The sequence below is a fragment of the Caretta caretta genome, chromosome 4, assembly GCF_965140235.1.
Source record: "Caretta caretta isolate rCarCar2 chromosome 4, rCarCar1.hap1, whole genome shotgun sequence".
In the NCBI taxonomy this organism is placed as follows: Eukaryota; Metazoa; Chordata; order Testudines; family Cheloniidae; genus Caretta; species Caretta caretta.
This window is the reverse complement of record NC_134209.1, coordinates 43,877,201-43,891,654: the sequence shown is the minus strand read 5'-3', so window position 1 is coordinate 43,891,654 and position 14,454 is coordinate 43,877,201. Positions and strand designations below refer to the sequence as shown.

General features: G+C 42.0%; 1 protein-coding gene across 5 annotated transcripts in view; it reads left to right on the top strand.

The window, feature by feature from the left end:
* Positions 1–14,454, top strand: part of ELOVL6 (ELOVL fatty acid elongase 6) — a 123,764-nt gene that overhangs the window by 65,377 nt on the left and 43,933 nt on the right. The window contains exon 2 of one of the 5 annotated variants that reach the window (XM_048846705.2): positions 11,265–11,364. The exons of the other annotated variants lie outside the window; for them this stretch is intronic. The gene's annotated coding sequence lies outside the window, so the exon portion shown is untranslated. The remainder of the gene's footprint in view (positions 1–11,264; positions 11,365–14,454) is intronic. 5 annotated transcript variants of the gene reach the window in all.

Genomic DNA, 14,454 nt, shown 5'->3' with positions numbered 1-14,454 from the left:
ACCCTCCTCTGGGAATACAGAGTGCCAACCCCCCTTAAATAAACCATGGTTAAATGCTTGTTCAAGAATACACCATCTTAATGACCTAACCAGTTAAGATTCTGAGCCAAGTTCTCTGCTGCATTCAGTCTCTACTGGTCACATCAGAGGCAGTGGAGCTGGTTGCCGCTCCCTAATCCAGGAGGTGGTGTTTAGAGCTTTTTCAGAGCTACTGTAAATTGTGTCCCAGGTGGCATTCTGCCATTTAAACATTGCTGGAGCACAACATGGTCTAGCCACATCCCTGACTCAGTCCTGCTCTGTCCCCTGCACCAGCAGAATCCCCAGCTGGCAGCATAAGCAGTGCAAAGGTTTTGTAGCAGGGCTCAAGGTTGAGCCCTTTTTCTGAAACCTTTCTTGTTGGCAGGGGAGGCTGAAAAGGTTGTGGCAAGATTTCTGCAGCGTCGTCTGGATACCTCTGATTTCCTGTCAGCCAAGTTTTAGGTCTGGGTACTCTACAGTGATTTCATTAGGATTCTTGGTCACTGATTTCCTCCTGGCAATGAAACAAGGTTAGGAGTCCTGTCAGATTTTCTTAGATCTGTCAAGCAGCCTTTGATACTGATGACCACAAGGTGCTGCGGGCATGCTTCCAGGACCTGTCAGAATGGAGGATCTGTTCTTTGGCAGCTCTGTTCTTTCTTTCCTGAGAGGTGTCAGCAAGTATTCTAGGGTAATTGGTCACCCACTCCAAGGGTTCTCACCTGCAGTTTCTGTTGTCTCACCTCTCTGCTTCAGTGTGTATGTGAGGTTACTATGATAGATAGCAAGTTGCTTTGTGCTGCAGTGCTATCATTATGATGACACCCTGTAACCATGCCTTAGTGGGTCACAACTGAGGATGCCAAATTCAGGATGAACTGCTGAGAAATAGGGATTTCCAATGCTTGCTCCTGGGGTAACACCCACAAGGTAGCTAGCCAGCACATCTTGAAGGAACTGTTCAAATTAAGTGGTTCATCGAGAAACATTTGGTTGACAATGGACCATGGAAGATGCCCCACTTACACTGAGTGGACTGTCATGTCAACTTGCTGTCTGGAGTATAGGTAATGGCTTCTTGCAGTAACTGAGGGAAATTGGGCATGAACATGTGACTTGCCCATGTAACTCCAAACTCCATCTTAGTGCTGTAATTTCCCACAGTAAGAACAATGGGAGGCCTTCCACATGGCAAAAGCTATAAAAGGCTCTGAAAACACCTCCATTTTGTCTTCCTACTGCATTTTCCACTGCGTGCATCCAATGAAGTGAGCTGTAGCTCACGAAAGCTTATGCTCAAATAAATTTGTTAGTCTCTAAGGTGCCACAAGTACTCCTTTTCTTTTTACAGATACAGACTAACATGGCTGCTACTCTGAAATCTGAGAAATAGGGAAAACACAACCCAAAACTGGTGGTTATTTTTTATAAGATATACCAAACCAGCCAAGAAAGTAAACTCCTGTTTTACCACACGGGCTAACAAGAAAACATAAAGGCAGTTTTCTCAGGCATTCCAGTTTCTATATTATCACCAAAAACACTGGATTCAGAGAGTGGTTCTTTACAATCAGTCTCATCAAATAGATTTTTCTGATCCCAAAGGCCCAGCCACACACCCGGGTCAATATAGAACTTAGATCTGACCCAAAAATCATGCTTATGCCAGTCCTTTAGTATCTAAAATCTAAAGGTTTATTTATAAAAAGAAAGAAAGGTGAGAGTTAAAATTGGTTAAAGGAATTAATTACATACAGCGATGGCAACGTTCTTGGTTTAGGCTTGTAGCAGTGATTGAATAAACTGCTGGCTTAAGTCAAGTCTCTGGAATACATCCACAGCTCAGATGGGTTATTTAGTCTTTTGCTTCAGTTTGTAGCAAAGTTCCTCTAGAGGTAAGAAGCAGGATTGAAGACAAAATGGAGGTGTTTTCAGAGCCTTTTATAGCTTTTGCCATGTGGAGGGCCTCCCATTGTTCTTACTGTGGGAAATTACAGCACCAAGATGGAGTTTGGAGTTACATGGGCAAGTCACATGTTCATGCTCAATTTCCCTCAGTCATTGCAGGAAGCCATTACCTACACTCCTGACAGCAAATTGACATGACAGTCCACTCAGTGTAAGCAGGGCATCTTCCATGGTCCATTGTCAACCAAGTATTTCTTGATGAACCACTTAATTTGAACAGTTCCTTCAAGATGTGCTGGCTAGCTACCTTGTGGGTGTTACCCCAGGAGCAAACATTTGAAATCCAAGTATAGAGCCAATACTTATAACTTCACATACAAAAATGATACATGCGTACAGATAGCATAATCATAACCAGCAAAACATAACCTTTACAGAGACATCTCACTCAACCTTTGTACAATATTTGTTGCAAATATATAACAGTGGTTACAACAATGACCTATATGGTTATATTTTAATTCGATAACATCACACACCCATATGGACATTGTCTTTTAATAAGATCCAGGCAGTGCAGATGCCTTGCTTTCCTGGCCAGTTCCCCTATCCATTTTTTTTTTTTGTAAATTTATCTTCTAATTTATATTTTTCACACATGCTTTAATTTTGGTTTTCCAAGGATAACATTCTCTATCTGAATGAGTTAATATGCAAACATTTCCCAAATACCTTCCATCAATGTTGCATGAATAAACTTGAACCTATCTTTGGATGCCCCTGTTGGTAAGGTTGGTGTGTGATTTTTCAAGAAAGTCTTGGGTGTCCCTTTATATTTCTTTGGAGTAAGTCATGTTAACCCTCTTGAAAAACAAGAGGCCTCTGCACGACATTTTTCACAATCCGGTGGTAGCTCTGGCAATGTAATTTCTGAGGAAATGCCCCTAAATAGTGCAAATGGTCATTGTCTGTTGGAGAGTCCATCTCTTAGGACAGTTATACGATCAGCGTGCTGCTGACTTTTATCAAAATTAAATATCCTAAGTTCCATTTGGGGTAATTACATTTTTCCCACCTTCATTCCCTTGCCGTTTCAATAGATACTGTCATTTAAAGAGTTACTGTGTTGCTATTGCAGTGGTAGGGGACTGACATTTCCATCACAGTGCATTGGGTCTAGCACTGGTACTGTGGCAAAGACAACTTTATTCAAACTTTATTGTTATGTTGTTTGTAGTGTACCAAATTGTGCCATTTTAATTAAACATTCCATCCCGAGAGTCCCTGAAACACCTAAATATCAACCACCTAAATCCTGGCAGTCCAGCAGTTTGGCACATATCTCATGCATAAGCCCCAGTGGAATTCACAAACCAGGCGTTCCCCCTCCTAACTTGCCTTCAGGGCCTGACTAGGTAGATGTGCTCAGAGCATACCTAAACCCATACAAAAGATGACTGAGGAGGAGGAGATGGTGCCCCCAACTAGTTAGAGCACTCATCCAGGACATGGGAGATCCATGTTCAGATCCCCACTCTGCCTCATGAGGACGGAACTTGAATTTCATCACCCACCTCCCAGGGCAGTGCCATGACCATAATCACAGTAGGGGTCTACTATAGACTACCAACAGAGGAGGAAGAGGTGGAGGAGGCATTTCTAGAACAAATAACAGAAAAAACCCAAAACACAAGACCTGGTAGTATAAAACACAAAATGTGCAATAAGTTCTTGGAGTGCATTAGGGAGAACTTCTTGTTTCAGAAGGTGGAGGAAGTAACCCAGGAGACAGTATTTTAGATTTGATTCTGACGGACTGGGAGGAATTGGTTGTGAATCTGAAGGTTGAAGGAAATTTGAGTGAAAGTGATCATGAAATGATTAGGTTTCATGATTTTAAGGAAAGGAAGGAGTGAGAGCAAGACAATAAGGACAATGGACTTCAAAAAAGCAGATGTTAAACTCCGAGAATTGGTAGGTAAGGTCCCAGGGGAAGAAAATCTGAGGGGAAAAGGAGCACAGGAGAGCTGGCAGTTTCTTGTAGACAAAACTAAAGGCACAATAGCAAATTATCCCAATGCAAAGGAAAGCTGTGAAGAAGAATAAGAGGCCAACATGGCTCCAAAATCAAATGCACAACTACTCAGTGGGGAATAATTGGGTAGGTGGTAGTACTGCTGAAAAAGAGTGGGGGATTATAGAGGATCCCAAATGGAATATGAGCCAACAATGTGATGCAGTTGTGAAAAAAGCTGATATTGTTCTGGGGTGTATTAATCTTTATACCAAAGACAAGTGTTGTTTGTAAGACACGGGAGGTAATTGGCACACTCTATTCAGCAGTGGAGAGGTCTCAGTTGGAGTAGTGTGTTTAGTTGTAGGCACCACATTTTACAAAAGATGTGGACAAACTGGAGAGAGTCCAGAGGAGAGCAACCAAAATGATAAAGGGTTTAGAAAAAACTCAACCTATGAGGAAAGGTTAAAAATACTGGGCATGTTTAGTCCTAGGAAAAGAAGACTGAAGGGGGGTCTCAGAAGCGTAAGGGACCAGGCCATAGGCAGTCTCATCTAGAAGTCACCAAGTCAAGGACTATCACAAGGCAGCAGTCAGCAATCAGGGATCAGAGTAATCACTAGAGCCATGGTCAAATAGGCAAGAGTCGGTCCCAGATTCAGAGACCAGAGATGGCTACCAGGCTAGAATCAGGAGGCAAGAGTAATGGTGAGAGTCAGGCTGGGGTCAGAGACTGGAGATTAGCAAGCAAGGTATGGTGTGGCATCACAGCAGGCCAGAAGTCTACATGGTTACCCAGACAACTTCCTGGGACATCCTCCAGGGTTAAATAGTGACCATGGACCAATCAGAAGGCCACAGGGTGCTGTTGCTCTGCTCCCTTTGGGTGATACTTCCTGTGGCACCTCATCTCCACAGTGCCCCTGTAGCCTCCTGGTGGTGATGTGGGAATGTTAGCTGCCCCAGGCTGCAGCCGCAGCTTCTAGTCCTGCAGATCCTTACAATAATAGTCTTCAAATATATTAAAGGCTGTTATAATGAGAACTGTGATCAATTATTCTCCGCATCCATTGAAGGTAGGATAAGAAGTAATGGGCCTAATCTACTGCAAGGGAGATTTTGTTTAGGTATTAGGAAAAACTTTCTAACTCTAAGGATAGTTCAGCACTGAAACAGGTTACCTAGGGACGTTTTGGAATCCCCACCATTGGAGGTTTTTAAGAACAGGTTACACAAACACATGCTGCAGTGCTTACGTTTAGTTGGTCCTGCCTCAGCATGGGGGGGAAGGACTCAATGACCTCTTGAGGTCCCTTCCAGCCCTACATTTCTACGATTCTGTCTTATTGGCTAGCATAGGCAGTTCTGTGTTCATTGTGCTAGCTTTTGTGAAGCCCATTCTTAGGTGCCCAACTCTCCCTATGCATTGTGTCAAGAGCCTAGGTGCCTAATTCCACTGGATAGTCCAGTGTCTGGATAGCAGGGTGCAGAGGATTGCAAAGCCTAAGCCCTCCTTGTGAATCTGACCAAAGAGTTTAAAGGAGCTGTCACAGGGTGGACTGGGCCCTTTAAGAGGGAATTAGTCCAGCCCACCTGTGTCTCATTAACACAGCCTCTCAATGCGGCTCGATACAAGGTAGGTGATCTTTATAAAGAGACAGAGGAAGACAGAAAATAGGGAGAAGAAGCTGTGGCAGAGGCTGTGGAGAGCAGGAGGCTGCTGCAGGAAACTCATGACCAGTGGGAAAGGTTTGGGCCTGAATGGTCACTTGGACACAGAGTTTGTGGAAAAACTCCAGGCAGAAATGCCTGGAAGTTTCTGCAGAGATAAAAAACAGGGAAGGACTCCAGATAGGATGGCCTGAGCATGGATGCTCAGAAGAGAGCAGGGAGTGTTTCAAGGAGTCTAGGGTGGGCTGAGGGGAATGGCTGATCAAAGCCTGCGAAGGGCTGAAAAGCTGTGCCCAGCTTGGAAAATTAAAAGCAGATAGACCAGACCTCAGGGAGGCAGGGCTGTGCCAGCCTGAGACTGGTGTGGAAGAGCCTTTATTTTGTGTTTGTTTTATGCTAGTAAACTAGACCCCTGGAAGGGGTGGGGTGTTGTGTCACAAGCCTTAGTGTAGTCATTGAGGAGACTGAGTGAAGGGGAAACTGAGGCAAGAATCAGCAGTGTCACTTCAGGCCATGAGGAGGTGCTCAAGAGGTGGCTGACTTTGTTACAGGAGCCTTTTGGAACTTATATAAATGTAAGGTTTTTATCTTTAAAATGAAAAACAGATTAAATGAGTATAGCTAGAAAAGAATTTGATCACTTTGCTATTGATCTGCTTTATGGAAACACAGGAGTATTGACCATGGAATGGAGATTTAATTTTTTTGTATTGTATCTATAAAATATATTTCTACCTGTAGATATGTTAATTGAATAACCTCTGGTAAAACTCGGGTACAAATAGTGTCCTTGTAAGTGGATGAGATGTGGGTGAGTAGTCCCCAAGTTCAGCTGCAGTTGTATCTGTTTATAACACAAACTTGGAGCTAGTAAAGGGCCGAAGTTTAAATGAAAGCTGATAATACTAAAAGTGAAAGTGTTGTAGCTGTGCATCAGAGCTACAGTGACTGACCTTGTCATAAATATAAAGGGAAGGGTAAACCCCTTTGAAATCCCTCCTGGCCAGGGGAAAGCTCCTCTCACCTGTAAAGGGTTAAGAAGCTAAAGGTAACCTCGCTGGCACCTGACCAAAATGACCAATGAGGAGACAAGATACTTTCAAAAGCTGGGAGGAGGGAGAGAAACAAAGCGTCTGTGTCTGTCTATATGCTGTTTTTGCCAGGGATAGACCAGGAATGGAGTCTTAGAACTTTTAGTAAGTAATCTAGCTAGGTATGTGTTAGATTATGATTTCTTTAAATGGCTGAGAAAAGAATTGTGCTGAATAGAATGACTATTTCTGTCTGTGTGTCTTTTTTGTAACTTAAGGTTTTGCCTTGAGGGATTCTCTATGTTTTGAATCTAATTACCCTGTAAGGTATCTACCATCCTGATTTTACAGGGGTGATTTCTTTACTTCTATTTGCTTCTATTTCTATTAAAAGTCTTCTTGTAAGAAAACTGAATGCTTTTTCATTGTTCTCAGATCCAAGGGTTTGGGTCTGTGGTCACCTAGGCAAATTGGTGAGGATTTTTACCAAACCTTTCCCAGGAAGTGGGGTGCAAGGGTTGGGAGGATTTTGGGGGGAAAGACGTGTCCAAACTACGTTTCCCAGTAAACCCAGTTAGAGTTTGGTGGTGGCAGTGGATATTCCAAGGACAAAGGATAAAATTAATTTGTACCTTGGGGAAGTTTTAACCTAAGCTGGTAAAAGTAAGCTTAGGAGGTTTTCATGCAGGTCCCCACATCTGTACCCTAGAGTTCAGAGTGGGGGATGAACCTTGACAGACCTACATTATCTTCCTTGCTGGCGTTCTACTTTGTGCCAGCCCTATGATGATGGGGAGACAATGCCAGCAATGTCCTGAGAATGCAATAATATGTCCAAGGAGAAATAATGTTTATCACCACTGCCTCTTTTATAACAGGGAGTCTTGGTGTAAGATGCAGGGTAAATTCTCAGTGTAATGTACAAAGATTTAGCGTCACAAATTCCTGTTAACTTAAATGGGAACTATGTGTGACTAAATTTCTTTGCATTCTGAACTCTAATATTGCAGGGATGTTCATTGTTTTGTGGGTTACCAGAAATGAACAGATGGGCCCAGATTCTGTTCTTAGTTACACGGGTGAAAATCCCAAGTAACTGTACAAAAACATGGTTTCTTAAGGATTTATACCAAAGACTATGAGATCAGAATCAAACCCATAACTGGAAGAAGACACGGACCCATTATCCAGTGCTCTGCAACTTGTATAAATAGTGTTTCTATCAAACTTTGGTAGTCCAAGGGACATCTACGCTGCACGCTTCTTTTGGCAATGTCCAGTTTACATTTGCACGTAAGTGCCCTCACATGGGTATAAATAGCAGTGTGGAGTTGGTGAGTCAAGTAGAAACATGCCTGATGGCTGTTGGTGTGTACGCGAGTACTTATTCTACACGGCTCTCATCTTGCCCAAGCCATGCCTCTGTTTACACTGTTGTTTTTAGCAGGGTGGTGTCCCACTACTTGCTACTGGAGCCCTTCCCTGCCACAGAAGGTTTCCCCACTGCCTCCCTCTGCCAGAGCCTTTCCTCCATGTAATGAAAGGCTCCAGCAGTGAGGAGCGGCTGAAGACTTTCCCCGCTACCAGAGTCTTTCACTGACACATGTATCTACATAGCGCAGTGTGGGCACAGCTTGCTTTTCACTGCTGTGTGTACTATATATATACTACATGCTGCCGCCAGCAGTGTGAAGTGTACACCTAACTTCAACCTCACAGAGGTCTGAGGCTTTGATATATGAGATCAGGTTTTAAAAAGTCATTTAAGAACAAATAGGAAAATTGGGACGAATCCAAAGATGCAACTGATTTGCGTTTAGTAATAACTAACCCATGGCAAACTAGCTGTTAAAATAGAACGAGGAGTCATCTGATGAAGTGGGGAAATAAATTCGTTAGTCTCTAAGGTGCCACAAGGACTCTTTGTTGTTTTTGCTGATACAGACTAACGCGGCTACCCCTCTGAAACCTGTTACAATAGAGTATCTTGGAATGTACTTAGTGAATTGTTTCCTAATTCAGTTGGTTATCTGCACTAACTTCTGAGACTGTAGGGAAGTAACTTATTCCATTTAAAAATCTGGGGCAGGAGTGATGGTCATGATTTTTATTGTGGTGTCCTGATCTTTGTGAATTCAGAATTAGATCCTTTCACTTGAATTTCATATGTGGTGGTAAAGTTCTGTTCCTTCTCTTAATTTCCATTAGCATCTGCACACTAAAAAGAGAAAGCAAGAATGATTATTTTTAATCCCTAACCATATTTGCTATATTCTTTCCGTAATGCAGACTTAATTATTGCTAATCTTTCTACAAAATGTATGTTCTGCAAACTTGATCATTAATATCCTCTTTTAAATAATGAAAAGTTTATCATATATAATAATCAGGGAGCTATAAGAGGTGAGCCACATTCCACTGCACATTTACTCTGCATGTGTATGGTGTCTATTTAAACTGCACACTAGTCGAGACACAGACAGAGTGATGTTTACAAAGTCTAAAATGCTGTGGATCCTGTGCAAGTAATAGAAAAAATAATACAACTCCAGTGTTTAGAACTGGGTATCACCGTCAAGGTACATATTGTGTCTTATACCAAGGGCCTGATTTCATTCTCACACTGGTGTAAACCAGGAGTAACTTCATACACTTCAGTGGAATTACATTGATTTGAGAGGGTAATCAAGCTCTTACTATTGAACATCCTGTCCAATTAAATGTTTATCAAAATATTGCTGATATCATGATATTGAAAGACAGATTTGTCTTATGTGTTTTAAATAGCTACCTACCTGTGACAGTCTGTACCCCTATGTTCACCCTTTTTGTAGAACTATGATAAATCTTGTACAAAGTATGCCTGTGAGATTTCATTTGAAAAATCATAATTTGCTGATCATTATGGCCCTGGTAAAGTATGTGTGGTAACACTGGATGTAAAGTTATCAGAATCTACTATATGATATTACTAAAACATGTCACAAGTCTGGAAAGCAGTCACAAACCAGTTCTCCAGAGACAAAAGGCTAGCCAACACCTCAGCCAGCTGTCAACAAAATCAAATGGACCATCACCTTGTTAAGTGGCCATTTTTGGCAGGAAAGGATGTGGGTGAGTCCACACAGACTTTGTCTCCTGAACCTCAGCTGGAGAGGATTCTCAAAGAAGAGAATGAACTATAAGAAGGGAGAACAGATGCCCCAAGTGATCTCTCCCTTCCTCTGTACCCATGGCATTGACAACATGTGAAGAACAAAGGAAGTAGCATTGCCCTGCGGGAGGGATCCTGACTGAAAGGAATTCAGCTGGTAAGACTGCTGAAACATGTGGTGAGAGAGACTTTGCTTTGAAATCACTATCTTGTTAAGTTAGGCATTAGTTGCATTTTACTTTTTTCTTGTAATTAATCCTGACTTTTATGCCTCATTACTTGTAATCCCTTAAAACCTATCTGTGTAGTTAACACATTTGTTTTATTGTTTTATCTAAACCAGTGTGTTTGGGAAACACCATTTGGGATAACAGGGTTTGTACATATCACTTTCTTTTAATAAAATGACAAACTTTATCCAAATTTTATTGTCCAGGAGAGACCTGGGCAGTTCAAGCTGCACGTTTCTGGGGGAAAGACTGGGAATTTTGCTGGTGTTGCTCTGCAGTGTAATTCAAAACTGTCTGGCTATAGCACTCAGACAATATAACTGGGATTAATTTACATGCTGAAGGCTGTTTGTGAGCAGACCAGGAATGGTAGCTCAAAGCACTGTAAACAGCACCCTAGGTTCATCAGTCCAGATCGTACCCTGTCACACAAGCATTTTGAAAGCCAATTTCTATTAGAAATCTAGCAAATGGGGGAACATTGTGAAGCTGACTGCTGTTTGCATTGTATTTCCCTGGTAGCGTGTTACTTGGAAGAATCTCATTAATGAGTGCACTTTCCCACATGAGTGACTTTCATTGTCACTGCTCTAAATATAAATGTCATGGGACATTTTGCTGTAGGCATAAACCACATTACATTGATGCGCATATAAGATTCGTCTTCTGACATATTTCCCTCCTTTAAAATTCTTAAGTACTGTAGGGTGTGGAAGAAATAGTTGCAGAATTGCATATTTACATTCCAGTGTTATAGTTACTATTTATTATATAAAGCTGACAAATCTGTACAGTGAACATGTCCTCAGTGATTTTTCTCATATCTGTGAAGCTAGAACAAGGTTTTGCTCTGTTGGTATTTCAGAAGTGCAAATGTTAAGGTGATTAGGAATGGTTTCACACCTTTTTATATGAACAGAATTTGCAACTGTAAATTGGCATCTTGCAGAAAGTAACATTACCTGAGTTACCAAGAACAGGCTGCTTGCAAAATGAGCACATAGATGTGCTGTATAGTAGTTTAAAATAGCCATAGCATTTTTCTGTGGAAGGCTCATTCTGACAGAGGAAAAACGCTTATTTTTCATTTCACCAGCAAGAATATTTGGCCTAAAAAAACACTTCAGTATTTTACAAATTACATTTTGGGGGGGAGGGGCAGGGGGAAGAGGAGGAAGATTTATCACTCGGTACCTTTGTCTTGTTTACTTTCTTTTGTTTTCCTACCTTAGGCCAGGTGACTCAGTCTCTCCCTGCTACTTCTTGATGCCTGAATTGGCTTTCCTGGAGGGAACACTTCCTGTCTGTGACTGACAAGAAGCACTGTTTCTGGTGGGGTGGATTTTCTCCATCTTTCTTTGTTTCCTTCAGTCTCTGCCTCTTTCTCAATTTTTAATCCTTTCCTTTTGCGGTTTTCTATCTCCTGTTCTCACTGTACTTTTCCTCCCTCTGTTATTGTACTTCATTTCTCCTTCCCTTCTGTTTTCTCACCTTCACTTCCTTCTCTTTTCTGCCAACATCCTTTTCTCTTTTTCTATAGTCATCATAGTCTCCTTCCCTCCTCCATTTGTCTTCCACTTGTCACCCATTTCTGTCCATCTTCTCTTACAACCCTTTCCTTTCCAATTTCCTTTCTGCCATGCTAAGGTTTCCCTTCCTCTGCTCTTGATTTCCAGAAGACCTCCCCCACATTTTCAGCCTGCAAGTCCACACATTATCTTCCTCCCTCTAGCAACCCCCATACTGAGCATAGTGCTCCATACAGACTTTAGGAAGATTCTTCCACTCTGACTGTGAGACAGCAGGCAATTTTCAGAGGCTTAACAAAGAGTGCAGAGCACTCGGTACCGATAGTGTTTAATCCCTGAAGACTGGAAATGTAGGAAGGTGGAAGACAACTGTGAGAAGCAGGAACTCCTGCAAAATGTGGGGGACTTGGCAGCCTTGTCTTTTTTATGTCTACTGTGTTATCCCTAGAGAACAGAATTGAAGGAAGACATATGAATGTGCTAATGCTGAGATTATTAGATGTGAAACTTTGCTACTGACTTACTTTTTTGGGTTTTGAGCTTCAAGTCTTAATGTTGCTTTATTGTTCTGTTGTGTTTAGATTGTCATCAGGGATTTTATCCTTATATTACAATCGTATTACAGTGTCCTAGAACTCTGTCTATAGAATTACTTCTGTGTTACTAGTGTCATGCTGGCCAGAACTATTGCAGTAAAAACTGAGCAGTATTTGATTACCATTGCTTTATATCTGTTCATTAAGAACTGGACTGAGACTACCAACATTTCAAACAGACCATTCTACAAACATTACAAAATAACTTCTGGTCATTAATGATATTGGCCAATAATCTTAGTGTGGAAGGCTCTGCAGCCCAATAACCAATCACCTGTATTCCTCCAGTCCTCCAGTACAGTCTCCCGAATACAGTTATTCCATAAGGGAAAAATAAAAAAAGTGAATGGTTATTTTTTTTATCTCCAAAAGAGAGAAGGGATACTTTCAATATCAGACTGCTTTATATACAGTACCTTTCCTGACCTCAAAGCTGTACTATTGTGCCCCTTTTAATTTAAAACTGTTCTGTGCAGTACACATGTCCAATACAGTCAACTTCCCTAGTATTTGTCAGCACCAGGGGGAAGTCTTATACAGATACTGTACCATTTAAATAAGAAATATGGAACTCATTAAAAAGCTGGTGAAGTGACCTAAAATGTAGCAATTCCAATTAGTGTAATATAATTACAGTACTGACCTACTTGGTTGGACTTAACACAAAGCAATGTTTTCATTAATAAGAGCCTAAGTGAAATGCCATTTGGGTAAATAAATGTTATCTTGCCTATGAAAGGGGATATTTATATTTCTTTCCTGACTGTTAACATTAAGAACAAGCATTGAAACTGCATTATGTCGTCTTTATTAAGGAAGGAACATAGTCCCAGATTTCCAAAGGTATTAATTTACATACCTAAATATGCAGAGAGACACCTAGTGGGATTTTTAAAAGTGCCTAGGCAGCTATATATATCTTTAGATACCTAAATAAAAAATTGACCCATGATCGCTTTGACATATTAGATATTCCATAGGGATTCATTTAATTTTCTTCTGCGACGAGATACAATTCACCACTGCAGCACCTCTTGCTGGCTCTTGCTTGCTGGCTGTCCTGGGAATTAGCTCTGGTTAACCAGTGCGCCTTCATCTAGTGGCATCTCGCTGCCATCGCTTTTTGTCATCGCTTATTGCTCTCAGGACTGCAGCGTCCTCTTCTGAACACAGCCCTCTGGCTGTGTCCCGCTCAGTTCTCTCCCTTCCCCCCCTTCTGTATGGGGCCAGCAGTCCTCTGTCCAGCCACTTGCCTCAGTGGCAGGCTGCAGTCCAGGGTCTAGCCACCTGCATCAGTGGCAACTGGGACCAAAGCAGGGGGGCCCCTGCAGTCACGCACTGTGTCACCTCAAACCCCGGCCATCTGTTTCCCTGGGCCATTTCCTCGTAGCCGTAACACCTTCTCTGCCCTTGTAGGGCCCCCGTCTGGCACCCGGGAGCTCACTCATGTGCCTCTGACCCACCCAGTGCTGCTCTAGCCATAGTGCTGTCTCTTCTCCCTCCTTCAGGGCATCCAAACCTCCTTCCTCAAACTCCAGGGAGTGACTGAAGCTTCTCTGTTCAGCAGCCCTTCTTATATGGCCCAGCCTGGCCCCGATTGGCTGTCTCTCTAACCCTTCTCCCGATTAGCTGTCTCTAGAAGCCCTTTCCTGATTGGCTGCATCTGCAGCCTCCCTAGGGCTGCTTTAACCCCTCTACTGCCAGTGTGGGGCAGACACCCCATCACACCTTCCCTGTGGAGATTCAGCATTAGATACAGAATTAGCAGCTAGAGAAGAACAAACAGAGAGGGTCCTCTATGCACATAGTTAGATATCACATTCTTCAGCACTTCCAATATATTTTTATTTATTTTAATAGCCCATTGTCTAAGCCACTGGCTGCATTTACATTAATATATCATCATTTATAAGACCTTTAACAACATACTGCCAACAGCTGAAAGAATCAAAAGACAATCCCTCAGATCTTTATTCCATAATGCATTATAAAATACACAAAGTCAAAGCAATTCTTCCCAGACCTTTCCAGAATCATCGTTTAAATCAAACACTTGCTTTATTGAGTTGATCTCAGGGAAAAGTCTGAGCAAACAAAGAGGCTCTAACACCTTGCTCTTAAGTTCAACAAACTTGAACACTGGTAAAGCAGAATAGGGATCAGTTCCAGAGTGATGAACACTCCAGAGGAAATGACTTGCCTCCAGGCCACGCAGAATTCAAACACTGTTATCAAAAACACCTTGGCTGATCTCAGCTCTTAGGAGGATATATACATCAGGGAGAGAGACAGATTAA